General features: G+C 49.8%; 2 protein-coding genes across 2 annotated transcripts in view; both read left to right on the forward strand.

Moving 5' to 3' along the window:
- SCD (stearoyl-CoA desaturase) overlaps nt 1–26,513 on the forward strand; it is an 870,279-nt gene that overhangs the window by 36,728 nt on the left and 807,038 nt on the right. The window lies entirely within an intron of this gene.
- The window catches only part of WNT8B (Wnt family member 8B), a 54,578-nt gene continuing 35,444 nt past the window's right edge, over nt 7,380–26,513 (forward strand). Inside the window, exon 1 of the mRNA XM_050960275.1 lies at nt 7,380–7,437. The gene's annotated coding sequence lies outside the window, so the exon portion shown is untranslated. The remainder of the gene's footprint in view (nt 7,438–26,513) is intronic.

The raw sequence follows: 26,513 nt of genomic DNA on the forward strand, positions 1-26,513 counted from the left end.
GCCCACAAAACAGAGGTAAAGTATGCTAGGTGACACAGGATTAGAATCCAGATCTCCTGACTTGCAGCCCAGGGTGCTATCTAACCAATTATGTTATCCAGTCTGAGTGTCTAATAACCTCTAGTGAGCTCTGAGGGTGAACCTTTATACTTCCAGGTCACTGCCTGACCCTCTGAGGAGCGGGCTTAGTGCTCCCTAGCTCCACCCACTCCAGCCTGCGGATGGACTTGTCCTGCTCCAGGGCGGTGGGGAGCCACACTGCCTCACTACAGGGCTTCTGTAATACATACGTGCAAAGTGGAGAAGGCTCTGGAAAGGGAGGGCATGGAAATCTCTGGCATTCAGTGATGGCCTGTTATCTGAGGCCCAGCTGATCTTCAGGCTAAAAGGCTACAATTACAGTCGCTGGGATTTTGTGGTTCCCGATGAGTGTGATGCTGGGCAGAATCAAGGGACTTTGATTCGATGTGATTCAATTCGATTTGATTCAATTCAACAAGGCTTTATTCAATATGTACAAGAGGAGAGCCCCTGGTACAAAAATCAGGCGGAATCCCTCCAGCAAGGAGCCCCTCCCCTTGCTATTTTATAGCGCATGGCACTTACATAACAAGTTACATAACAACTTACATAACATGACCCTCTAACCAATCTGAGTTAACCTTTCCATATATGGATTTGTTTATCACATGGTCATAGTTCTCCATTCCACATGCTGAGCTCACCCCCCTTCCCCTGGCCTTCTCTGGAATATTCCTAGGCTGGTGAGCCACAGCATGCTTCCCTATGCATAAGCACTCCGCAAACCACATTTTATCCAAAATGAACATAAGCATACCCTTCACTGTCAAACCTCGATTTGCACGGCGTTTCAATAGAAATTGTGCAAAAAGATACCAAGGATCTATGGGAAATAAGGATTTAGGTTCCAGGTTCACAAGATGACCTCCCTAATTTATCCATGTAAACGTGGGGGTGCCGGGGCTCGACCCTCTCCAGGGAGGAGGAGAGCCACGCCGGGCCACTCTGCTCCGGTTGGCCCAGGAAGTTCGCCCAGGAAGTTAGCCTGGAGTGGGGTGGCAGAGGGGACGCATGCCCTCCCACTCCACTGTGTCCCAGCCTGGGGCCCTAACAGCGGCTGTCACTCTGCTGGTCAGTCAGTGGGGTTCCTGGCCGCAACACACTGACATAGGCTCTGGCAATTACTCGGCCTGACTGGGGTCGGCTGCCCCCGGGCTGCTTCCGTACTCGCCCTCGGGACCTACCCGGGTCCTAACATCGGCCTCAGCGGGGTCCAGGAGCATGGGCTCGTCATGACCGGGGCTGGGTGGTAGGTCCGGGAGCTCCTCGGGATACTCGCGCCACGGTAGCGCCAGCGACTCATCCGTGTAGCAGCAGGCGCGGGGAAGCCCCGGCGGCTCCTCTGGGTAGTAGGCGCGGGGAAGCTCAGGCAGCTCCTCCTGGTAGCGAGTGCGGGGAAGCTCCGGCCAGTCCGGGCGGCTCCCCTGGGTCGCTGGCGGCTCCCAGTTTCGAGCTCCCGGAGGGTCGTCTGTTCTCTCCAGCCGCTGGGGCCTGACTGAGCTCTGAGGGCCGGCTTTTATAGTTCCGGGTCACTGCCTGACCTTTTGAGGGGCGGGCCCAGAGCTCCGTAGCTCCGCCCACTCTGGCCTGTGCCGGGGCTCAGCCCTCTCTGGGGAGGAGGGGAGCCACACCGGCCCACTACAATCCAATATAGGTTTTATTTAAAAAATGTAGTTAAATTTATACTTGCTACTAACCTTTACTGATGTTGAAGAGCATAGAGTATCATAGATGAACTTGACATGATGATAATGCTGATGTTGTTGAAGTCAGAACTCTGAGGGTTCGTCTGGGGTGTCTAGGGAGGCTGGGGAGCATGGAGGCAGGAGGAATTGGGGCTGCCTCCACTCACCCCCTCCAGCTGCCTTGCAGAGGGAGATGGACAATCTGGCCAGGGGTCTCCCAGCCCCAGGCGTGCACATGGGGAGTGGGGTCAGGCTGTTGGGGCTTGCCCCACTCCAACTGGCCAGTGCTCCACTCTGGAGCGGAGTCGGGGCATGGGCGCTTGTCCCACTCTGCCTGCTCGCCCTGCTCCGCCTGCCTGCCTGGCGCTCCAGCCCGGGAACAGGGTTGGGGGCTTACCCCGCTCGCCCGCTGGGCATTCCAGCCAGGGAGTGGGCAAGCCCCGAACCCGCTCCCCAGCTAGAGTGCTGGGCGGGGCGAGCCCCTGACTCCACTCACCATGTGAGCCTCCACACCCTGACCCCAATCTCCGGGTCCGCACCTGGGGCTCGGGGGCCCCTGGTCTGAGTGTCCATTGTCCCCCGCAAGGCCAACTGGAGGGAGTGAAAGGAGGCAGCTCCGATCCCTTCTGCCCCATTCCTACTGCCTCTCCTCCCCTGCCATTGCCCACCCACCTGAAGTTGCAGCCCACCCAAGTGTCCCATCCTGACTATGCCACTGATCTGTACATCTTGGTGATCGCACTGCACCATGTAAAAGTGAATCCATACCGTGTACAAAAAAAAAGGGTCACAATTTATTGACCGTGCATAACTGAAATAATGCAAAAAATTACCGCGTATATCGAGGCCCGACTGTACCTTAGAATCACAGAATAGCAGGGTTGGAAGGGACCTCAGGAGGTCATCCAGTCCAACCCCCTGCTCAAAGCAAGACCAAACCCCCAACTAAATAATCCCAGCCAGGGCTTTATCAAGCCTGAGCTTAAAAACCTCTAAGGAAGGAGATTCCACCACCTCCCTAGGTAACCCATTCCAGTGCTCCACCACCCTCCTAGTGAAAAAGTTTTTCCTAATATCCAACTTAAACCTCCCCCACTGCAACTTGAGACCATTACTCCTTGTTCTGTCTTCTGGTACCACTAAGAACAGTCTAGATCCATCCTCTTTGGAACCCCATTTCAGGTAGTTGAAAGCAGTTATCAAATCCCCCCTCATTCTTCTCTTCTGCAGACTAAACAATCCCAGTTCCCTCAGACTCAGTCATGCCATGTGCTCCAGCCCCCTCATCATTTTTGTTGCCCTCTGCTGGACTCTTTCCAATTTTTCCACATCCTTCTTGTAGTGTGGGGCCCAAAACTGGACACATTACTCCAGGTGAGGCCTCACCAATGTCGAATAGAGGGGAATGATCTTGTCCCTCAGTTTGCTGGCAATGCCCCTACTTATACAACCCAAAATGCCATTAGCTTTTTTGGCAACAAGGGCACACTGTTGACTCATATCCTGCTTCTTGTCCACTGTAACCCCTAGGTTCTTTTCTGCAGAGCTGCTGCCTAGCCATTCGGTCCCTAGTCTGTAGGAGTGCATAGGATTCTTCTGTCCTAAGTGCAGGACTCTGCATTTGTCCTTGTTGAACCTCATCAGGTTTCTTTTGGCCCAATCCTCTAATTTGTCTAGGTCCCGCTGTATCCTGTCCCTACCCTCCAGTGTATCTACCACTCTTTCCAGTTTAGTGTCATCTGCAAACTTGCTGAGAGTGCAGTCCACACCATCCTCCAGATCATTAATGAAGATACTGAACAAAACCGGCCTCAGGACTGACCCTTGGGGCACTCCGCTTGAAACTGGCTGCCAACTAGACATGGAGCCATTGATCACTACCCGTTGAGCCTGACGATCTAGCCAGCTTTCTATCCACCTTATAGTCCATTCATCCAGCCCATACTTATTTAAGTTGCCGGCAAGAATACTGTGGGAGACCGTATCAAAAGCTTTGCTAAAGTCAAGGAATAACACATCCACTGCTTTCCCCTCATCCACAGATCCAGTTATCTCCTCATAGAAGGCAATTAGATTAGTCAGGCGTGACTTTCCCTTGGTGAATCCATTCTGACTGTTCCTGATCACTTTCCTCTCCTCTAAGTGTTTCAGAATTGATTCCTTGAGGACCTGCTCCATGATTTTTCCAGGGACTGAGGTGAGGCTGACTGGTCTGTAGTTCCCTGAATCCTCCTTCTTCCTTTTTTTTAAAGTTGGGCACTACATTAGCCTTTTTCCAGTCATCTGGGACCTCCCCCGATCGCCATGAGTTTTCAGAGATAATGGCCAATGGCTCTGCAATCACATCCACCAATTCCTTTAGCACCCTCAGATGCAGCGCAAACCCATGGATTTGTGCTCATCCAGCTTTCCTAAATAGTCCCGAACCACTTCTTTCTCCACAGAGGGCTGGTCGTCACCTCCCCATGCTGTGCTGCCCAGTGCAGTAGTCCGGGAGCTGACCTTGTTCATGAAGAAAGAGGCAAAAAAAGCATTGAGTAAATTAGCTTTTTCCACATCCTCTGTCACTAGGCTGCCTCCCTTATCCAGTAAGGGGCCCACACTTTCCTTGACTTTCTTCTTGTTGCTCATATACCTGAAGAAACCTTATTTCCACTGCTCCCTGCAGAGATCAGGTAGGGATCAGATTCCCCTCTTCCCTCTTGCCCAGGGGAACAGATCTGCTTTGCCTGCTCAGTGTTGGACTGATTTGGGTTTGGAGAAATGAACGCCTCTCTCTGTGCATAAAGGGACAGGCATCCTGCTGCTGTTAGGAGCTTTGTTTGCTGCATCGGCCAGTGAGGTGGTCCCAGCAGCCTACAGACACTAACAGTGTTGTCACCCCGAATGGACTGGGACCACTATCGCCCTTGGTCACCTGGAAGGGCCCAGATTTCCAGAGTGCTGAGCAACTGGAGGTCAGTGGGAGCTTGCCGGCACTAGCCACTTCTGACAATACAGCCACTCGGGCCCTGAATCAGCAAAGCACATAAGCACCTGCTAAGCGTCTGCAGAATCCAGGTCTAAGGGTGGCTGTGGAGTGTGTAATGTAGGCTCCAGAGGCCTCTGAATGCTGCCCCTCCTGTTACCCCATCATGGCCAAATACCCAGGCTAACCCAGAGTGAAATAAAAACAAACAGCCCCCTCCTCCCAACAACAATAGTCCCCTGTAACAGAGAATCCCCATATCTGGTGTCAGACCCTGCTGCTGCCTGAGTTTCCCCATTCTCTACCAAGGGAAGTGCCACTTTCACATTGCTCTACCCTTCCAAGACCTGAGTTACTAACGTCACCAATTTAAAGACAAAGCTCCAACCCTCCATTCCCTGCCTTTTTCTCCAGGCTCAGCAGTCCTTCAGTGGTTTTGCACCTGCCCCTCAGTGCGGGTGGCTCCAGTTAGACCTCTCCCTCCGGCTGGTAGGGAGAACTTTCCCCTTATTCCTCCTTACCCAGGGGCCCATCTGGGTCCCTGGCAGGTGCCTCCTGGTGCCAGGCCCACTCTGGGCTCCTACAAGATTTCTCCTGACTTTCCTAGCCCCTCCCCCCATTTCTCTTTTTTATGGTGAAGCAGAGTTGACTGAATAGTCCATACCTGCTACTGACTCTAATTCCTCAGTACTCAGCAGTTTATATTCTCTTGCTTTACCCTGTGTCTCTCAGTAATGTAACAAGGCCTTTCTAATAATACTCAATTTCCCTGAGGTTTTTATTAAAGAACAATGTAATGTTTGCAGAAAAACCAGGAGTACTTGTGGCACCAGACTAACAAATTTATTTGAGCATAAGCTTTCATGGGCTACAGCCCGGAGGCCAATACCATCGAATTGTGGCCACACTAACCCTAATCTGAAATGGCAATACCAATTTCAGCGCTACTCCCCTCGTCGGGGAGGAGTACAGATATCGGTATTAAGAGCCCTTTATATCGGTATAAAGGGCTTTGTTGTGTGGACGGGTGCAGGGTTAACGTGATTTAACGCTGCTAAATTCGATATAAACTCATAGTGTAGACCAGGCCTTACAGCGCTTTTAGCTGCTTTGTCTGACATTTTGTTCCCTGTTACCCAGTATGGGCTGGGATTCAGACTAATGCTACATTAACCTCCATCTGTACTAACTGTGTTATTCAAAATATAACTTCATTGATTAATTCACTTCTACAAGCTGAGACACCCTTTTTTATTACCATAAGGTCTGAGACTGAATCAGACAAGATGACGGCTGCTGCTGGGTGGACATCTCAGGTCCAATTTAATTCTAGCATTATTGCTAGTAATTTGACTGTCATGACAGCCATATAGTCATATTGTTTTAGATTCCCAGTTCCCAATTTTGGTGTACAATATGCCATCTCTACTTTTCCTGTTTTTTTCTTTTTTGGACCCATCTGTATGTATTTGACAAAACCATCTCCATTTTACATCTGTATAGTGGTATACTTCTGTCTCTTTTTTACCCTTCTTTTTATAAAATAAGTCTAAATCCACACTTGAACATGCAACTTTCCATCCATAACTAATTTTCCCATGACTAAAAGTTTTGATTTCATTCTGCTTTTCCTTGTTTTTCAACTTCTGCATCCACATTTTAACTGGAACGGTATGTGGAGTTCTAACATTGCATGTTATAGTTCACCTGTCGAAAACCCGACCATTCCCACATCTTTGTTTGGTATTTCCATCATTGTGGTTCCTGTTAACTTTGACCCAGAATGATCAGGTCCAGTAGTTTCATTTGCAGTATAACTGGCATTTTGCTAGAAGCTATGTGTAGCGTGCATATAATAACTGCACCACATGCAATTCGTAGTGCCTGGGCTTGTATTAAATCTAATTTTGTAAATTCTGATTTTGATATTGAGCTAAAAGCTTGGCAGCCATAGTCAATAACTGGTCTGATTAAGGCTCTATATACCATCAGCAGTGCTTTCTTATCCGCCCCCAGTTAGTCCCAGAGAGACTTTTAAGCAGGTTAATCATTTCTGTACATTTATCGTTAACACAGTTTATACAATATTTCTAAAATAATTTAGAATCAAATATTATCCCTAAGGATTTGAACCTTAACTCAGTCTGTTTTCCATACAGATACAGCTTGTGTTCCTTTGCCACTTTTCTTTTTATAAAGATCAACTCTTTGGCTTTGGCAATGGAGACCCTGAAACCCCAGGCATTTCCCTAGAGGTCTCTCGTAAGGTGTTGATGATCTTTTCTGCCATCTCAATATTCCTGCTGCTAACCCACAAAGCACAATCAGAGCACAGAGCACAATCATCTGCGAATAGAGTGACACCTACCTGGGCATGTATTTGTTCTGGGCTATCACGTATCATAATATCAAATGAGGTTGGGCTGATACTTCCCTGTATAATATTAAAAATGATACACCACAGGGAAGTATCAGCCCAACCTTCTTTGATATTGTGATACATGCATAGGTGCCGACTCTGTGGGTGCTGCGGGACTGGAGCACCAGCTAGAAAAAATCAGTGCGGTAGCCAAGCCCCCGCCCCCCTCCTCCAAGCGTGCCGCATCCCCGCTCCTCTCACATCCCAGGTCTTACTGGACTGACAACACAGTTAGAAGCTTTGATAATGAGAAAACAGAAGTTTTAGCAGAAACTTTCTGAGGGGTGAGTAATGATGAAAATCTTAGCAAAATTTTCCACCAGATTAAAAGACAATTCATTGAAGAAAGTCATGATCTATGATGTAGTTGGAGTAAAGAGGACGGTGCTACGCTGAATGAATGATTTTGTATGTGGGAACTTGAGAAAGCAATAGATATCGGCAAGAGTATATCTCCAGATAAAGATAATAGATGTAAGATAATGTTGAAACTTCTCTCTGAAAGCAGTTTGAGGGTTCTCTTGCAATTATTTAACACTATATGGGGCAAAGGAATGATATGGGTAGGGTGGAAACACACAGTAGGAATTTCAATATGAAACCCAGGCAAATGATCCACAAAAGTGGATGTGTGACCAAGTGGGAATGTTCTTAATGTGTTCTTTGAATACTGAGTGGGGAGTGTTGACCTGGGAAGGGTGCAGGGGAGTTTTGCTGGGACTGTCTGCATTGAGGATGGGAAACTTTCCTTGAGGGAGGATACCTGAGCACGTAACATGAGAACCCAGGAGGGGGTTGGAGGCCAGGTGACACCTCTGCCCTGGAAACTGGACAAAGGCTGGGGGAGGAGCTGGGGTGGGGTGGAGGCTGGGTGAGACGACTGGAGGGAGTTTCAGTTTGGAACTGGCTGGGAAAATGGAGGGGAGCCCAGATGGGGCTCTGGCCTCCCAACGGGACTCTGGCCTCCCTGACCCCTCAAGACAGACCTAACTGAGGGGGTCTTGTTGTCTGTACCTGCAAGACTGTCTTGGACTGTGTTCCTGTCATCTAAATAAACCTTCTGTTTTACTGGCTAGCTGAGAGTCATGGTGAATTGCAGGCAGCTGGGGGTGCAGGGATTTGGGAGGCGCTGGGGGGTGAGGGGAGTTGATAGGGGGGCTGCCAGTGCTTGCTCAGCACCCCTCATATTTTCCCCATGAGTGCTCCAGCCCTGGAGCACCCACAGAGTCGGTGCCTCTATTAACATCACCTAATCTTATTTCTTTGCCTAGGAAGCTTACAATTATAATATCCTGGTTTATTCCCTTGCTTTTTTGCTAACATCACTGGATTCTGCTTCTACTCTTTTCTCTCCCCCTCCCACTACTTTGTATCCATTCCCCATCTCTAAAATCACCCAGCCCTTTCCTCTTTCTGAAACAGCTTCATATAGGAAGCCCAGGCTGCTATCATCTGATACTTGGTCACCTGACCCAACCACTGGCCCAAATCCATCAGCTGGGTCACAGATGGCTAGGCACAGGTGGAACTGAGTCCAACTCCCCACCCTGTGACAGCCAGTCACTGAAGTCAATGGCAAAGTTTCCATTGATTTCAATTCAGATACTATATTTATGTATTAGCCCTATGAAGACTAGAAGGAAACAAAAGAATTCTCTAGCAAGGCCTGAAGGGAACTTTGCAGTGTGCTTAGTTGGCTGTCAAGGGTGAGGTTGAAGAGTGTCCAGTTTTTTACCAGAACATCCGGTCAAAAAGGGATCCTGGCAGCACCAGTTTGCACTGCTGACCGGGCCGTTAAAAGTCTGATTGGCAACACAGCGGGGCTGGCAGGCTCCCTGCCCAGCTCCGCACAGCTTCCAGGAAGCAGCCGGCATGTCCCTCCAGCACAGGGTTGGCCCCGGGGCTCTGCACTCTGACCCCACCCTGAGTGCCAGCTCTGTAGCGCCCATTGGCAGGAACCACAGCCAAGGGGAGCTGCTGGGGCAGTGCCATGCAAAGCCCCATGGTCCCTCCACCTAGGAGCCAGAGGAACGTGATGTCGCTTCCCAAGAGCTGCCTGAGGTAAGCACCACCTGGAGCCTGCACCCTGCACTTCCTCCCATGCCCCAATCCCCTGCCCCAGCTCAGAACCCCCTCCCACACCTAAACTCAGCACAAAGGGGCCCAATTTTCAGAGGGTACATGGTCAGCATTTCCTACAACCCCCGTCCTCCAAAGAAACCAAAACACACAAACAACCCAAGCCAGGTCACAGTTCTTTGCTCAAACGACAGGATGGCTTTGAAAATGACTCCATTTTAATTGAAAATTGATCCTTATCATATTTTGTATGGGTGGTGGTGGAGGAAATCAACTTGCATGGAAAAGATGTGCATATTTTTGTTGGAGAAAATCTGTACTTCCACACTTTCAACATCCCAAACATTTTCACCAGGAGAATTGCCACAGGCCACATACATTTCACACAAACGACAATTTCTGGGCTGCAAAATGGCCTGAAATTAAATGAGGACTCTTCACAGGTGACATTGCTTTCACACAGCTGTAAGAAATGCCATCAGAGCGTCACCATACAGAAATGGAATTTAACAGCCTGGGTGAATTTCCCTCTGTGCAGAGAGCACGCAAAGCTTGTGTTCTATTCTGAGGACATCAGTGGCATTTAGAGCTTCTGCTGGTCTTCTGCATGGCAGCAGAGTCACCCTCGCAAAGGTGGTTGGAGTAATACCAATGGGGTTAACTTATAAATCATACATTTAACCCCCCCCTCATGTTTAAAAAATCCCTTGCAGTTCACTTTGCAATCAGACATATGGGGCAGCTTGCCGCATTTTGGAAGTCCTACACCCCCAGGTCAATCATCCCTAAACCTTGTTGGACTCATGCCCTTTTTGTAGCTTTAGGCTATTTATCTTCGCTGGAGCTTTATGGGACAGGGTTTTCCACCCTCTGCTGGCTCAAGGGGTGACAGTCCTTCTGTATTAATCCTATCTCCAGCACTCCCTTGCTGAGCTTGGTGGAAGTGAGAACACACAATCAAAGGGACTGGGGGAAGCGGCTATAGTAACCACATTTTAAATGAACTTCTCCTTCTTAACAGATGGGTAGGGTGTATATTTCAGCAGCAAGTAGTGTCTGAAGGCACATTCTCATGAAGAATGTCTGAACAGTCCCCTGGGAATTCCAGCATCAGAATTCTGGGGCACTTTATTCTCTGAATGAGGAACATGCTGGTCAGCGGTGTGTGTGTCATGTCCTTGTTTTGCTATCACTGTCTGAGATGAATATGTAATCTACTGGCCATGTGAGTAGGTGAGATGTTGGGCTCATACACAGGAAGATTTTTCTTTAGGTCAAGCAATGTCTGTGGTTTCGGAGTTGGAGGAGCAAGGTTCTAGTCTTGCACATGCAATTTATCTAGCAATTATGTTTGATGTCTGCAGAGACACCTGCATGCATATTTGGTCACCCCAGCTCAAAAAAGAGATATTAGATTTGGAAAAGATACAGAGAAGGGCATCAAAAATTCTTAAGGCTATGGAACGCTTCTGTATGAGGAGAGATGAAAAAGACTAGGACTTTTCAGCTTGGAAAAGAGATAACTAAGGGGGGACATGATAGAGGTCTAATAAAATGATGATTGGTGTGGAGAAAGTGAATAAGGAAATATTATTTACTCCTCATAACATAAGAACTAGGGGTCACCCAATAAATTAATAGGCAGCAGGTTTAAAACAAACAAAAGGAAGTACTTCTTCACACAACACATGGACAACCTGTAGAACTCATTGCCAGAGGATGTTGTGAATGGCAAAACTATAACAGTGTTCAAAAAAGAACTAGATAAGTTCATGGAGGATAGGTCCATCAATGGCTATTAGCCAGGATGGGCAGGATGCAACCCAGTGCTTTGGGTGTCCTCCGCCTCTGTTTGCCAGATGCTGGGAATGGGCGATCGGGGGTGGGTCACTTGATGATTACCTGTTCTGTTAATTTCCTCTGAATCACTTGGCCACTGTCAGAAGACAGGATACTGGGCTAGATGGACCATTGCTCTGACCCAGTATGGCTGTTCTTATGTTCTAGAAAGCCATGAGGCTACTGCCTGTCAGACCCCTTGAGATGGGATGGTCCATGGTCTGTGTCCACATTGGGTCATGGATAAAATGCAGGGCAAGCTGGTTGCTGCTGCTGGGTGTCAGCATTGCAGTGTTGCTATCTAACAGCACTGCAAACCCAGGTTCAAGCCCTGTTGGCTCTTACATAGACTAGGATGCAGGAGGCCTGACTTGAATGCCTGTCCCAGTCACAGACTCTCTGGGTTACACTATGTATTTCACTGCAAAGTGGGGATAATATTTCCCTACATCAGAGGGGCTGGGGAGAATAAAATCCATCAGTAACAGTCTGATGGTGATGGCTAGATACAAACAGCTTTGTCAAGCTGCTGTTGACATGAAGCCAGCTTGATTGTGGTGTTTACTATTAATGACCCTAATTGTATAAGCTAGGTTGTCATCCATAAACTCTTTTACCAGCACCCTAGCCTGGACAAAGCCTTCTCTCCTATAGTAGGTGTGGTTCATTACACGTGTGCAGTGAAAGTCTATTTGTGTATACACTGTGGGGTGCTCCTCTCTGTTAGGGTCTGAGTGGCTTTTGGCTCAGGCCATTAGTGTGTTCCCACTCTCTGAGCTTCCTGTTCACCTCTGAGTGACTGATCGACTGTAAGGGCAGCTTCTTCTGGGCTGGAAAACACCTAGGGTTGCCAACTTTCTACTCGCACAAAACCAAACACCCTGGCCCTGCCCTCTGTCCTGCCCCTTCTCTGAGGCCCCGCCGCCACCCCCACCCACCCCATCCCCAACTCCCCCATGTCACTTGCTCTCCCCACCCTCACTCACTCGCTCATTTTCATCACACTGGCTCAGGGGGTTGGAATGTAGGAGGCAGTGTGGGCTGAGGCAATGGGTTGGGATGTGTGTGGGGGGGAGGGCTCTGGGCTGGGGGTGCAGGTTCCAGGATGGGGCCACAAATGAGGGGTTCAGGATGTGGGAAGGGGCTCTGGGCTGGGGTAGGGATGGAGGTGGAGGTGCAGGGAGGGGTGAGGGCTTTGGCTGGGGATGCAGGCTCTAGTGTGGGGCTGGAGATGAGGACTTTGGGATGCAGGAGGGGGTTCCAGGCTGGGGCTGAGGGGTTCAGAGTGCAGGAGGGGGCTCTAGGCTAAGGCAAGGGGTTGGGTGCAGGGAGTGTCTGTGAGCTCCGGATGGGGGTGCAGACTGGAGTGGTGCTGGGGATGAGGGCTTTGGGGTGCAGGAGGATGCTCCTGTCTGAGGCCAAGGGGTTTGGAGGATGGTGGGGATCAGGGCTGGGACTGAGGGGGTTGGGGCCTGGGGTGGGGTGAGGGCTGCGGCTGGGGTGCAGATTCTGGGGTGGACCTAGGTTTGGCATGCAGGAGGATGCTCCGGGCTGAGGCCAAGGGGTTTGAAGGATGGGGGGGATCAGGGCTGAGACTGAGGGGGTTGGTGTCTGGGGGGGTGAGGGCTGCGGCTGGGGTGAAGATTCTGGGGTGGACCTAGGTTTGGGGTGCAGGAGGGTGCTCTGGGCTGGGACTGAGGGGTTCAGAGTGTGGGAGGGGGTCAGGGGTGCAGACTCCAGGTGGTGCTTACCTCAGGTATCTCCCAGAAACAGCAGCATGTCCCCTCTCCAGCTTCTATGCAGAGGCATGGCCAGGCGGCTCTGAGCACTGCCCCATCCTCAGACACCGCCCCCCAGCTCCCATTGGCTGAGGTTCCCGGCCAATGGGAGCTGCGGAGCTGGTGCTTGGGGCGGGGCAGTGCGTGGAGCCCCCTGGATGCCCCTATGCTGCTGCTTCTGGGAGCCACACAGAGCCACGGTAGGCAGGGAGCCTGCCTTAGCCCCGCTGTGCTGCTGACCGGACTTTTAGCAACCTGGTCAGCAGGGCTGATAGGAGCCGCCAGGGTCCCTTTTCAACTGGGTGTTCCGGTAGAAAACCAGTCACCTGGCAACCCTAATAACACCCCCTCTGTGAGCGTTACACCTCAGTAAGGCCTTCCCTGGCATGACCTAACCCACAGCTGTGGTAAACCTGCATCAGGCTGGCATCAGGCAGTGCTAGACCTGGTACCCAACAACCGGCCTAGGCCAATCCTGCTTATTGTTCACACAAAAATGGCCTCGTCGCCTCAGGCCATTTGTTCAGCTTGACAGGAGGTCAGGGAGCCCCCTCAGCATTTCCACAGCAGACTCATTTGTGGCTCTCGCTCAGAATATCAAAGGGAAACTGGCTTTGGCTTTGCCAGCAGTGCTATTTGTAGAGTGTATTTCACAATGAATGTTAAATTTGGCTGCATTGCTGCTGTGTCATCATCTCAGCCTGTGACCCAGACACCAGTCAAAGTCCTCACTGGCTGGGTTTGTCGGAGATTATTGGACTGGACTTTTGGCAGAAGAGACCAACTGACTCATCAGTCCCAGTTGGTGTGAATGACAGCGGTGAGCACTTGAACTTCATGTTATCAGCAGCACAAATTTCTGGCTCCCAAATTAACAAAAGCTCTGTTGCATGGGGTTATCTGTTGCATAGATATTCAGGCCTGTCTGCAAAGGCCTATACTTTGAGAATTTAGGTGTATTCTTATCACTTAGCTAGTTATAGAGGTATAAAGAAAAGAATCAAAAATCACTGTCTGTGTAGTGGCCTTCTCTTACTGTGACAGTCTGAGGCCTAGTTCTTTAGCAGCCATAAACTGGGAAATGTATGGTCACATCCTCACATTCCAAACTAGTCACATTAAAATAAGGCAATCTGGGGCTGTTAGGAAGGTAATTCGATCTATCACCTCCAGAGAAAGGGAAGACCCTAGAAAATGTAAAAGGAAATTTAGTTTGATCGCATCCTGTCTGGCAAGAACTCACGTATCAATAGACACAGCTGGAGAACCCTTATGTCTGTATAGATGTAGTTGTGAAATCCTCACTTCTGTATTGTTTTGTATGTTTATTTGCATGGTCTCTGTCTGGTTCTGTGATTGTTTCTGTCTGCTGTATAGTTAATTTTGCTAGGTGTAAACTAATGAAGGTGGTGGGATATAATTGGTTAGCTAATCATGTTACAATACGTTAGGATTGGTTAGGTAAATTTTAGTAGAATGATTGGTTAAGATATAGCTGAAAATATTACTATATAAATTAGGGGCAACCAGGAAGTAAGTTGGGATTCGAAAAATAAGGAAAAGGAACTTAAATTTAAGCTTGTGGAAGTTCACCCCAATAAATATCGAATTGTTTGCGCCTTCGGACTTTGGGTATTGTTGCTCTCTGCTCATGCGAGAAGGACCAGGGAAGGCTGAGAGTGAAGGAATAAGCCCTCTAACAACATGCACAGTATTAACCCTCTGTGTAGATATTATTGTGCTTAGCAGTGCATGTGTTGCCACTGCCCTTTGCTGGACCAAATGCAGGCTGCTAAAGCACGCCCTGTTCTGCGTGTAGTTAGCAGAGATTCTCCTTTAGCTTAGGTAATTGAGGCCCGTGCTTTTAGAACAGGAGGCGCTGAGCAATATTCCCATTGTTGTCATGAAGTTTGAGAGGTTAAGTGATGACGCACAGTGGTTATTTGGGTGACTATGGATTTTATTAGGGTAGTTATATAGCACTCGCTGCATTCCAGTGAATCCTAAAGTCCTTCCCAGGCTACAGTCTGCGGCACACCACTGAAAACAGCTACTCCCTCAAGGAAGCAACCAAAAGAGCACTTTCATGGGGGAGGGGAGATTAAAGCCAACAGCAGCAGGGCAAAGCTCTAATCCAGGGGTAGCCAAACCGTGAGTCACATTCGACTCTTTTACAATTAAGGTGCAACTCGGAGTCCCCTATCCTTCCCCCCATTCTCCACCTACCAGAGGGTGTGTGTGTGTGTGGGAAGCTCGGGGCTTCTGCCCTGCAGTGGGAAGGTGGTATAGGGGCTTCTGCCCAGTGGGCAGGGGGTCTTGGGGCTTCAGTCCCGTGAGGTGCATCTGCCGGGACTCAGGGCTTCAACAGGAACATGGAGTCAGAAGCAATAAGCAGGAAGACAACACACTCTCTCTCTCTCTCTCTCTCCTTCTCTTTTCCTCCAAAATTCAGGGGTACCTTGCTGGAGGCACCAGGTGAGCCCAGGACCATACTGTGAGCCCAGTACCTCTGATTCAGCTCAGTGGATAGATGCTGTTGCTGTGGCACAACTTCCCCAGCTGGTCACACATCATCATCATATGCAGAATGAGTGCCCTATTCCCTATCCTTCCAGAAGGCAGCGTACCTTGCTGTGAACAACACATCTGAGATCATGCCGTGAGTATCGAAAGTGCTCCCAGACCCTGGCCTAACAGACGCTGCTTGTGCATGACAGGGCACATGGAGTCTTGCATGGATATGCTTGTTGAAACTCACATATTTCCTCATCACATCAGTTGGCTTTGAGGATGGTGAAGGGGTGGGATGAAGCTTTTCCATCAGCATGGACAAGTTGATCTTCCAAGGTCAGCTGAAGAGCCGACAGAATGGGGTTTCTCCAGTCCTTTCGTGAGGTGTTCTAAATATCATATAACGCATGACTCACATGCAATAGGGAAGGGGGCATCTTGAAGTTCCTCCAGTATGTGAGCTACATGCTTCTTCAGAGCCCTGCATAGTCTCTCCATTGTTCCATTTCCTTGGGGATGGCACACAGCAGATTGATAATGTGCTGCACCGATACGGCTCAGAAAGCCTTCAAACTCTCTTGATGCAAAAGGTGTCCCGTTTTCCGAACCTAGCCTCCCTGGTAGGCCAAACATGGCAAATAAAGTGCTTAGGCACGAAATGAGCTCCTGCAAGGTGCCTTGTGAAACTGTGAATGTAAAGGGGTAATGTGAGTAATAGTCTGTAACAGTCACCAGTGAGTAGCCGTATAGTGCAGCTGAGGGGCCAGCGATACTCACTGTAATTCCCTGCCATGGCCTGTCTACGATGATCGGTTTCAATGGGGCTGGAGGAACAGTAGTTCTATGCACTGTGCAGGCTGAGCCTGCCTTCATATGATGCTCAGTGTCTGAGTGCAGCCCTGACCACCAAGCATAACTACGCAGCGGTTCCTTCATCTTTGTAACTCCCAAATGTCCTTCCTGAGCCACATCAGCCGCTGCTTCTTGCCACACTGCTGGAACAATCACCCCCCAGGCCACTCTGCATAAGATACATCACGTAGCACCTTTTCACTGCGAGCTTGCAACAAATGTAGAGTGCAGACAAAGTTCTCTGAAGGATGGGGTCCATGCACTCCATTTGTACAGCATGGATCACCTTGCACAGTTCAGCACCTTGAAGAGAGACATCAGTGGCTTGCCCTAAGTCTAGTGCTTTCAGTAAAAAGCATACTGTGTACTCTGTCATTTCTGCACATGAGGGCGCCAGCCCAGCAGAATTTCTCAAAAGAGCCTTGGCAAGTAAATTACGCCTTCCTCTGATAGGTAAAGTCGTGCTGCAGCTGAACAGTCCACTGCTGCAGCCGCACACTCAGCAAGGCAATGGCTTTATGGTAGAGGCCCCAAATAGGCAATGATCTGTTGCCCATGTAAAATGTCTTCCCACTAAGGAGCATAAAGACATAAAACAACAAAAGACACCGCCAAGTATTCTAGCTCAATGCGGGAAAACTTTGCTTCTGTTGGGGGTGAGAGCAAGAGATTCAAATATAATCAGCCATCCCTCCTGGAGCAGAGCTACACCCAGGCCCTGATCATATGCATCGGTCTGAATCACTATGGGCTTCCTTGGATCAAAACAAGCATGGGATTTGATCTGACAGAGGGCTTGACGCAGGGTTTCAAACCATGTTTTGCTTCTTTAGTCTGAACCAACTGTCTCTGGCCCTGAGTTAAATCCCACAGTGACTTGGCAAGGACACTAAAATGGGGCAGAGCACGGTCACCTATGTATTGAGTTAGGCCAAGGAATGAGCATAAAAGTCTATGATCAGTGGGTAATGGTAGCGAAGCACCAGCTTGCAGCCATTCAGGTGTTGGTTTCACTCCATGGACTGACAAAGAACGTCCTAGAAACTCTACAGTATCTTTTGCAAAACTGCACTTGGTCACATTCAACTTTATGCCAGCTTGTGGGAGTTGGGTTAGCCCTGATCCAGAATAGCATTATGCTCAGGAAGGGTCTTTGCAAAAAGATGAAAATGTTATCCAAAGAGCCCATGCATGCTGGATATTATCAAGGAGCTGAGAGAGCGCACTCTGAAATATCTCAGGCACAGAAACTAAACCAAAAGGGAGTCATTGATAGCTGTGCCTCCCAAATGGTGTGCTGAAAGTCAGTAGCAACTGCGAACTTTCAGCCACAGGTATGTACCAATAACTGGACCAGTAATCGAACACTGAGAAAACCCAAGATCCATTTACCCAGCATGTCACCTCTTTGAAGGCTGGCAATTGAAACTACCCACTTTTCCTATATTTATTAAGTGCCCTAAAATCTGCATGTGCAGTGGTAGTGTAGCCGCGCCGGCCCCATGATATTAGAGAGACAAGGTGGGTGAGGTAATATCTATCAGGGCAAGACCTGAAGAAGAGCTCTGTGTTGATCGAAAGCTTGTCCCTCTCACCAACAGAAGTCAATCCAATAAGACATTACCTCATCTGCCTTGTCTCTCTATAATCTGTGCACAGTCCAGTGTCGCCATTCTTCTTGTATACAATCACCATGGGCGAGGGCCAAGCTGCAGGCCCTTCCACCTCCCCAGTGATACCATAATCTTTCATGTGCTTCAGTTCTGTGCGGATCTTGTCTCCAGATGCAGGAGGTACATGCCATGCAGGTAGTGCAAAGGGCTTGGCATTCAAATTCAGCTGCATAGAGTACACATATCCCGTAGACAGAACACCATCACTGTTAAATAAATCAAGATGTTTCTGAATGAAACTTTGAGTATCCCCTTCTATTCTAGCCTATAGAACCACACCCGAGTTCATGTGTAATACCAAACTGTGAGCACAGATTGTAGGACAATAATGGAACACCACTGGCAGCAGTGCCTTTAACAATGTAAAACTGTGCAGCCATGGCTATGCCTTTGTAGAGCACAGAGCACACAACTTCATCCACTGTCTGCAAAGTGTACAAATCCCAAACTTTTATAACCACTGTAGTCGAGCAAATTTCCAGATTATGACCTAACCCTGGGAGATAACGTTAACTTCAGCCCTGCATCCACCATGCACTTTAGGGATGTGCTATTAAATTATGCACTATGGGATACCAGCTCCAGTGCCTTGTCACATGAGGAGATTGTACCAAAGGAAACATTGGGGTCCCCTGGTAAAGGTGGTCTTGTGCAATTCCACATTTACACTTCTGTCCTCCCATCACTGTGAACCAGTGCACCGCGGCACACTAACAAAGTGTCCTTCTGTCCCACAAACTCACACATAGCAGTTCTGGCTGGGCAGACAGCAAAATTGGCCAAGTGACCTGCACCACCACAGAGGAAAGAGTGAGGAGCTGAAGACTTTCGCCACGAAGGCTGTAGAACGGGAGTAGATTGTGTCGTGTGACTCTGGGTGATGGAAGCAGGAGCAGCAGCGGACAGTTTAAGTATAGACACAAAGATAGCAGTAGTCTGAGACGCAGAACCACTTTCAGCCTGAGCCCTCTCACATGCCTCACTCTTAGCAACCAAAGCATCAGAAGTTCGAATTCTAGCATCTTCAGCCAGTAACCATTCACCCACGCCATTCACAAAAACATCCCAGAGCATAATCATCATAATGTCCCCAAATTTACAGTCCTGGGACAGCCGCCACAAAGGACATGCAAACTCATGTGTGGTTTTGTTGGGCTGCTGGCGAGCTTCAAAAAATGTTTTCCTCTCAAGCAGGCCAGAATCTCCTGTTCCAAAATATTCGTTGAGATGCTGCACAACCACATCAAAGGAGGACTTGGGCTCCAGGAGTCCATCATACATATCAGTGCCATCCTGGTCAAAGCAGCTCTGCAGCAAGGGTAACCTAGCAGCATCGGAGAGTATCACCAGTCAATAGCCAAAGGATGTGCAGGCCGCATGGGCTGCAGGATAGAAGCAATCATTGCCATAATGTTATTCTCTGCTGCACCCCAGAACAGCAACCCCAGAACACAAGGAAATGGAAGCAAGACACACAGGCAGGTGATCAATCAAAACATGCAAAGCCATGAACCAGTTACGTCAGCACCAGTCTGAAGCAAACATAACAGCAGCCCAGATGGCAGGTATGTAACAGGAAGCCCTGGGCATGGCACACAGCCAGTGCTATGTGCACACAGAGCCAGGAACAGGAACTGGAACATTGAGTTCAGGTAGCAAGAAGCAGGCAACAAACAGGAGCGGGAAGCAATATGCAGGAATGCAACACACATACACCAGTCATCAGCTTTCATTTAAAAGAGTCAGGTTCTAACCCTCCTGGGAGTAGAGAAAAGCCTGAAAATGGGAGCTGAGTTCATCCTCGAGGCTCAAAAACCAAAAGATGTGAGAATGGACAAATGATTATTTCCAAAACATAATGATTGTCAAGCCAGCCTCCTGATTTTGGGGCCTGACTCCTGGGATCTGAATGCTTCGGGCAGGCCCTACTCCTCATCCCTGGGAGGGGTAAAGCAGGAAGACCTACACTGATGTTACACCAGGGAAAGTGGCAAAGGCAGCCCAGTTGTATCAGCTGTGCCGGGATGGAGAGCTGAGACTTTGATCTGCCTGTCTGGAAAATCTGGACCTGGAGAAGAGCTCTGTGGAAGCTTGAGAGCTTGTCTCTCTCACCAACAGAAGTTGGTTCAGTAGAAGATATTACCTCCCCGACCCTGTCTATATGGAAAACCCAAATCCATGGAGGAAATGTGATCTTGAAGGGACAGAGACTGTGTTCCCAGTCCTTCCTTCAGCCTACTGGGCACAGGACCATATTCTGGCCTCTAACGTTTGGAGAGTCTCCCAATTTGAGCCCATAGAAACAAGTTTTCAGGAGTGCTGCCTTTCAATCAGCAGGCATTTGAACCTGGGACAAGACTCACATCTGTTAGCCAAGACTGTCAGAGGCTCATCAGCCCCTCTGTGTCCCACCACCCCAGATGGGACTGAGTGCCATCCTGTGTGAGTGCGGGTTACACCAGCTAATTCCGAGTGCCTGAGGTGGGTGCCCACCTGGATACAAGCCAGGATATCAGGAGCCTGAGCAGCTGCAAAACCCAGGGCCTTCAGCTGGAGCGGGGGTGCAGCGCCCCTGAAAGTCACGCCCAGGATTCCTCAACTAGAGCAACAGGCAAAAGTCAGCAGGTGCGTCAGAAAGTTTTGGCCAGAGAGGATGGTGGCAGCTCGGAGCAGCACAGGCCTGGCCCGCCCTCTGGTGGCTGCAATAGCAATCGGCGTGATGGTAAATACTAACATCCCTGTAAAGGCCAGTTCCTACAGAACAGTGGTTCTCACCCAGGGGTGTGCGTATCCCTGGGGGTCTGCAGAGGTCTCCCAGGGAGTACATCAGCTCATCTAGATATTTGCCTAGTTTTACAACAGGCTACAGGAAAAGCACTAGCCAAGTCAGTACAAACTGAAATTCCATACAACTTGTTTATGCTGCTCTATATACACTGGCATGTAAGCACAATATTTTTGTTCCAGTTGATTTATTTTATAATTATATGGTAAAAACAAAAAAGTCAGCAGTGTGTCAGTACTAGTGTGCTGTGACACTTCTGTATTGGTATGCCTGAGTTTGTAAACAGGTAGTTTTTAAGTGAGGTGAAACTTGGGGTACACAAGACAAATGAGCCTCCTGAAAAGGGGACAGCGGTTTGGAAAGGTGGAGAGCCACAACTGTATAAATATGAACATTCACAATGGAAATCCCAAGACACAAGCAGGGCTCCTCCCCGCCACTCCTGTCGGCAGCAAACCCGGCCCCAGATGAAGTTCTTCCCTTTCTGTGATACAAACCCAGCCGCAAGCCGAACAGCTCTCTTCTCTCTGCACTGCAGCTCCCGCTTCTCCAGCCCTGTGGCCCCAGCTGTCCCTTTCTGCCTGGGGCCTAAGCAGCTGGGCCTGGCTGCCTGACACCTCCAGACCCTTCACCCTTTCCTCCCTGGGCCCCAGGTCCACCAGCAAGCACAGCAGGAAGGGTTTAGAGCTGGACTCTTCTTGGGTGGCCCCAGGCCCAGTGTCCAGACTCCTCTCAGGACCCAAATGAGGAGTATACCACAATGCAGACCTATGAGGTGACATTCAGTCTGGTGCCCAGGTCCCAGTGCAGGGTGGTGCCCTACACTTATTCCCAGTCTGGTTAAAATGTCCTAGCACCAGGGCTCCTGCCATTCCCCTAAGAGACAGTTCCATCTACTGGTACATCCCGCCATCACCTCTGGGAGTGTTTCCTGCTGGTTGGCCTAGAACGTGCTTTTGAGACATTTCATCCCACCTCTCCCTTGTCACACCCTGAGCATTTCCTCTCTCTCCCTCAGAGCACACCTTAGCCTCCATTTCTTAGACAATTCCAGTTTGGCCAAAATGGTGGCCAAAAGCACAACTGGATCCAAAAAAGAACTGGAGAAGTCCATGGAGGATAGGTTCCGCCATGGCTATTCGCCAAAATGGTCAGGGATGTAACCCCATGCTCAGGGCAGCCCTAAATCTCTGTCTGCCAGAAGCTGGGAGCAGAAGAGAAGGGTAAAACCCTCCATCACCACCCAGTTCTGTACACTCCCCATGAAGCTCTGCTATGGGCCTTGGTTGGAGACAGGACACTGGGCAAGACGGACAGTGGTCTGACCCAGTATGGTGGCTCTTCCCCTACTGGTGAATCCTGCCAGGCACATAATTATATGGTGCTATTTTATTTGCCATGATTCTTCAGCAGGTGCTGAGTGGAGCAAGGGTCTGACACCAAATTGTGTCCCCTTTCTCCTGAGCTCCTATAATTTCTTTCCCTTTCTCTGCTCACTGCTTCCGTGCTCTGCTCTGTTGGCTCAGTCTGAGAGCCCCAACTGCCTCCTGGACTCTCATCTGTAGGAGGGCATGGCCATCCCTCCCTGTCAGTCTCGGAGGGAGGCCACGGCCCCTTGCTCTTAGGTCCCTAGAAAGGCAAGGGTTATTGGGGAACTAGCACTCTCTAAGGCCCTGGCCCTCTAGGCAGGGCCAAGCAGCAAGTAGTCCAAGACTCTGGCCTCAGGCACAGCAGAGCAACCAACGGTCTAGTGATCTCAGGCGGTAGGGCGGAGCACCAAACAGTCTAGGGGCTCCGGCCCTCGGGCAGGGTGGAGCACCAAACAATCTAGGGCAGGGGTGGGCAAACTACAGCCTGCCGTTTTAAGCTGGCCCCCGAGTTTCCACTGGGGAGTGGGGTCTGGAGCTTGCCCTGCTCTGGCACTCCAGCCTGGGTGCTGGGTCGGGGGCTGCACCACTCAGTTCAGCCCCACTCCAGCCAGGGCACAGGGTTGGAGGCATGGCATGGCCCCACTCTGGCTCCCACGTGCTCCAATCGCCCAGTCCAGCACTTCAATAGGAGCTGCAGGGGCGGTGCCTGCGAATAGGGTAGTGTGCAGAGCCATCTGGCTGCACTTTTGTGTAGGAGCTGGAGAGGGGATATGCCACTGCTTCTGGGAGGTAAGTGCCGCTCGGAACCTGCACCCCTGAGCCTCTTCCCACACCCCAGCCCCCTGCCCCAGCCCTGATCCCTCTCCCACTCTCCAAACCCTTCAATCCCAGCCTGGAGCTCCCTCCTGCACTCCCAACCCCTCATCCCCAGACCCACACCAGAGCCTGCACCCCCAGCCAGAGCCCTCACCCCCTCCCACACCGCAACCCCAATTTTGTGAGCATTCATGGTCCGCCATACAATTTCTGTTCCCCGATGTGGCCCTCAGGCCAAAAAGTTTGCCCACCCCTAGTCTAGGGGCTCCGACCCTCAGGCGAGGCGGAGCACCAAACAGCCTAGGACCTTATGTCCTAGCTCTGGCAGATGGCAGACAAACACAGGACTCTTGGCCTAACATGGTGGTGGGACAGCCACAGGGGGTAGAGAGTCCCAGCCTGGGCCCTAACAGTGGCAGATGATTCTGCCACTGGGTCAGTGGAGATCCAGTCAAAACATGCTGACCTGTATTCAGACAACAACCCAACAAGACTATAATTTCTATAGGCTACTTTCCTACACTCCCCTCATGGTGTACCTGTGTCTCAGGGTCATCTTCTGTCTCCTGTAGGTACACCACTAATGGCAGTCCCAGAAGCTTCTTGGCGTCCCTGGCAGCAGGCAGCTCTGGTAGCTCCTGCAGGTCCTCAGCACTGTAGAGGTCTCTGTTGGGCTCAAGCCCCAGCAGCAGGCAGGAGTCATCTGTCTCCTTTGGTGGCTCCAGCCCAACTGAGCTACAGGGCCCGTCTTTTATACTTCCTGTCCCATCCTGCTGCTTCCAGTCTTGGAGGGAGGCCACACCCTCTCACTACATCATTCTAATCCAGTGGTTCCCAGACTTCAACAACTCGCGAACCCCTTTCACTAAAATGTCAAGTCTCATGAACCCCCTCCTAAAAATGAAAATTTCCATGGATTTTCTCCCTTACCTCAGCATAAATTAAAAGCATTGATCTTGGACATATACAATTTGTTTTTATGACATGCTTATTACACATTATTTATTAATTATTATTTATCATTACAGTATTTTTATTACATTATGAAAATGGCAACACTCTTCCAAGATCTCACTTCTGTAGCTTGTATCACTTTTGATTAAGTCTGTTATAAGACAAGGCTCCTGTTAGAGGTGCCAGTAGAAAAACGAGGTGTGGGGGCAAAGATCCCACGCACCTCAGGGGCTGAGGGGCACTGCCAGAAAAGTGGGGGGGTCCACGGGGGCCACCGGAAAAAAGGGCAGGAACCAACGGGGAGGTGCGCTGATGTGGGGGCGGCACATGACCCTCATCACCCCCCATACTGGTGCCTCTGGCTCCTATGTTTCATCAAGGAGTATCTGATGTGAAACAGCATGAAGGTGTTTAAGAAGCCAACTCAAAGAGTTCCTCCTACACAAGCATTCAGGGCCTGAACAGTCCAGGCAAACAATGCACGTTACAACAAAGCTTAAACTTGTTTTTCATAATAATTTAAAAACAACAGTAGCAGCCTATTTAATTTTAAAAAACAGCAAAACATATCCACCTCCCTTTCACAGAAGGAGTCTTGAAGTTTAAATCGCTTCAGTGTGATAGATATGCTTGCTTTGATCTGCTTAGTTCTTGGAAGTCCCCAAAGCTCCAGGCTGCTGGCCCATGCTGCCCAGGGTCCCTATGGACAGTTCTGTCTGCCATTAGGGAATTTTTTCCCAAGAACCCCCTGTAACATTTCACAAACCCCAGTTTGGGAACCATTGTCCTAATCCAAAAGGCTTTCATGCAACACAGTTAGCCTGTGTAATTCATTGCCACAAAGTATCATTGAGGTCAAGAGCTCAACAGGGATTTAATGTTATCAGGATAATATTAACATCCAGAATTATCATGGTAAGGATTAAAAACAACCTAGAGTTTGGGAAGGGATCTAAACCCTCTGGTTTGGGGGCAGGAGCTGAACTCTAACTACTGAGGGTTCTTGGGGGAAGGCTATCCCCTAACTTACCCCTGCAGGGGTCTTGCACCTTCCTCTGAAGCAGCTGGTGCTGGCCACTGTCAGTGACAGGATATGCACAGAGGTTGGCTAGACAATGGACCCTAGGGGTAGGTTAGCGGTTTGGAACTCAGAAGACCTCAGTTCTATTCCCAGGGCTACCTTGTACCTACTCTGTTCCTCAGTTTCCCCATCTGTAAGCAGGTGATGCTTATGTCTTTTCTAAAGTGTGTTGAGCTCTGCAGGGGGAAAGTGCTGTATAAGAACTGGGGTGAGCAGCCAGGGCCCGGCCTGATCCAGTGGGGCAGTGCCTGCTTTCCTGCCCTAGTGTTGTAAGGCCACTTGCTCAGGCTTTTCTCCACATGCCCAGTAAGGAAATGAAAAACTGGTTCCAAGACTGCCTCCCACCATCTATAGAGACCCAAGCTTTTTCCCCACAGCAAGCAGGCAGCGTCGCAGTTCTCATCCAATCCGTGACCAATCACATCAATAACACAGCCTTAGCCATGGGGCTTGGGGCTCTGCCTTTCTCGGCTGCCTAGTCAAATCCAAACCCTGGAAGTAGATACCATCTGACAGCTGTCTGATGGTCTCTTGATGAAATCCACTTCCTACTGGACAGGTATCCCACCAGAGATGCCAAAGACTGAATGGGCTGTGAACCCTAGACCACCTCTCACCTCTAGAGCCAAGATCCTTGGACCTGTGCTGCTGCTGTCTGCTTTGTCCCTCTTAAACCAGGAGTCAGGGGAGCACATCGTAATAGATCCATAGAGTCTAAGGCCAGAAGGGAGCACTGTGTTCTAGTCTGACTTGCACAGCACAGGCCAGAGAACTGCCCCGCAATAATTCATGGAGCGGATCTGTTACTAAACCATCCAGTCTTGATTTACAGAGACTGTCTTGTGGAGAACTCCCCTCCCGTTTGCAATGGTGCAAACCCTCCTCACCCCTGGCAGGGGAGATAACGGACATCAGACCACCACCCTGGGGCACTGACAGCAGTTGCTCCCATGGAGAGCCTGATCCTGGGATGGTGTAAATCAGCCTACCCCTGAGGATCTAGCCCATACCCAGAGGAATTCATCTGCACCAAAATTTTACTATGAAGTTTTAAAGGTTTAACGTGTGGCATATGTGGAGAGAATAACATATTAAAGCTGGACTTTGTTTAAGGAAAAGAGATTCCTAATGAGGGAACTCCATAAGCGGAGGAAGAGGCTAGATTGCTGCATTGTCAGGGCCCAGGTGCATATCTAGGGAAAGACATAACCCACCTCCCAAGCCTAGCAGCTGGGCTTATGGGAACTGCCCTGAAAGGCCCTAGGCGAAAGGTCATGAAAAGGTAGCTAGACCAGCGGCAGAAAGCAGACAGATCTGGCTAGCATAAGGCTTTATCTCAGCACCGCAGTGTCTGAGCGCCTGCCCCATCAAAATTGCTAGCAACAGCAAAGTCCCTGTGGACTTTGTGGGGTCTCTGGCTGGCACACCTCTCTTTGGGGCACAGGCGCTGCTTTGTGCTTTGCTCTCGTTTGACTCAGACTGGCTGATTGATTTCCGGGGGTTTGGACCTGTGGTGTCCTGGGGGAGCTGTAAGGAAAGGAGAGAACTTTGAAAAGTGCCATATTCTCCCAGCACCTGATCGCACGCCCTCGAGGTCAAGGAGCTTGGATTAGGGCCCTCCC

Source organism: Gopherus flavomarginatus, chromosome 6, assembly GCF_025201925.1.
Source record: "Gopherus flavomarginatus isolate rGopFla2 chromosome 6, rGopFla2.mat.asm, whole genome shotgun sequence".
NCBI classification, from domain to species: domain Eukaryota; kingdom Metazoa; phylum Chordata; order Testudines; family Testudinidae; genus Gopherus; species Gopherus flavomarginatus.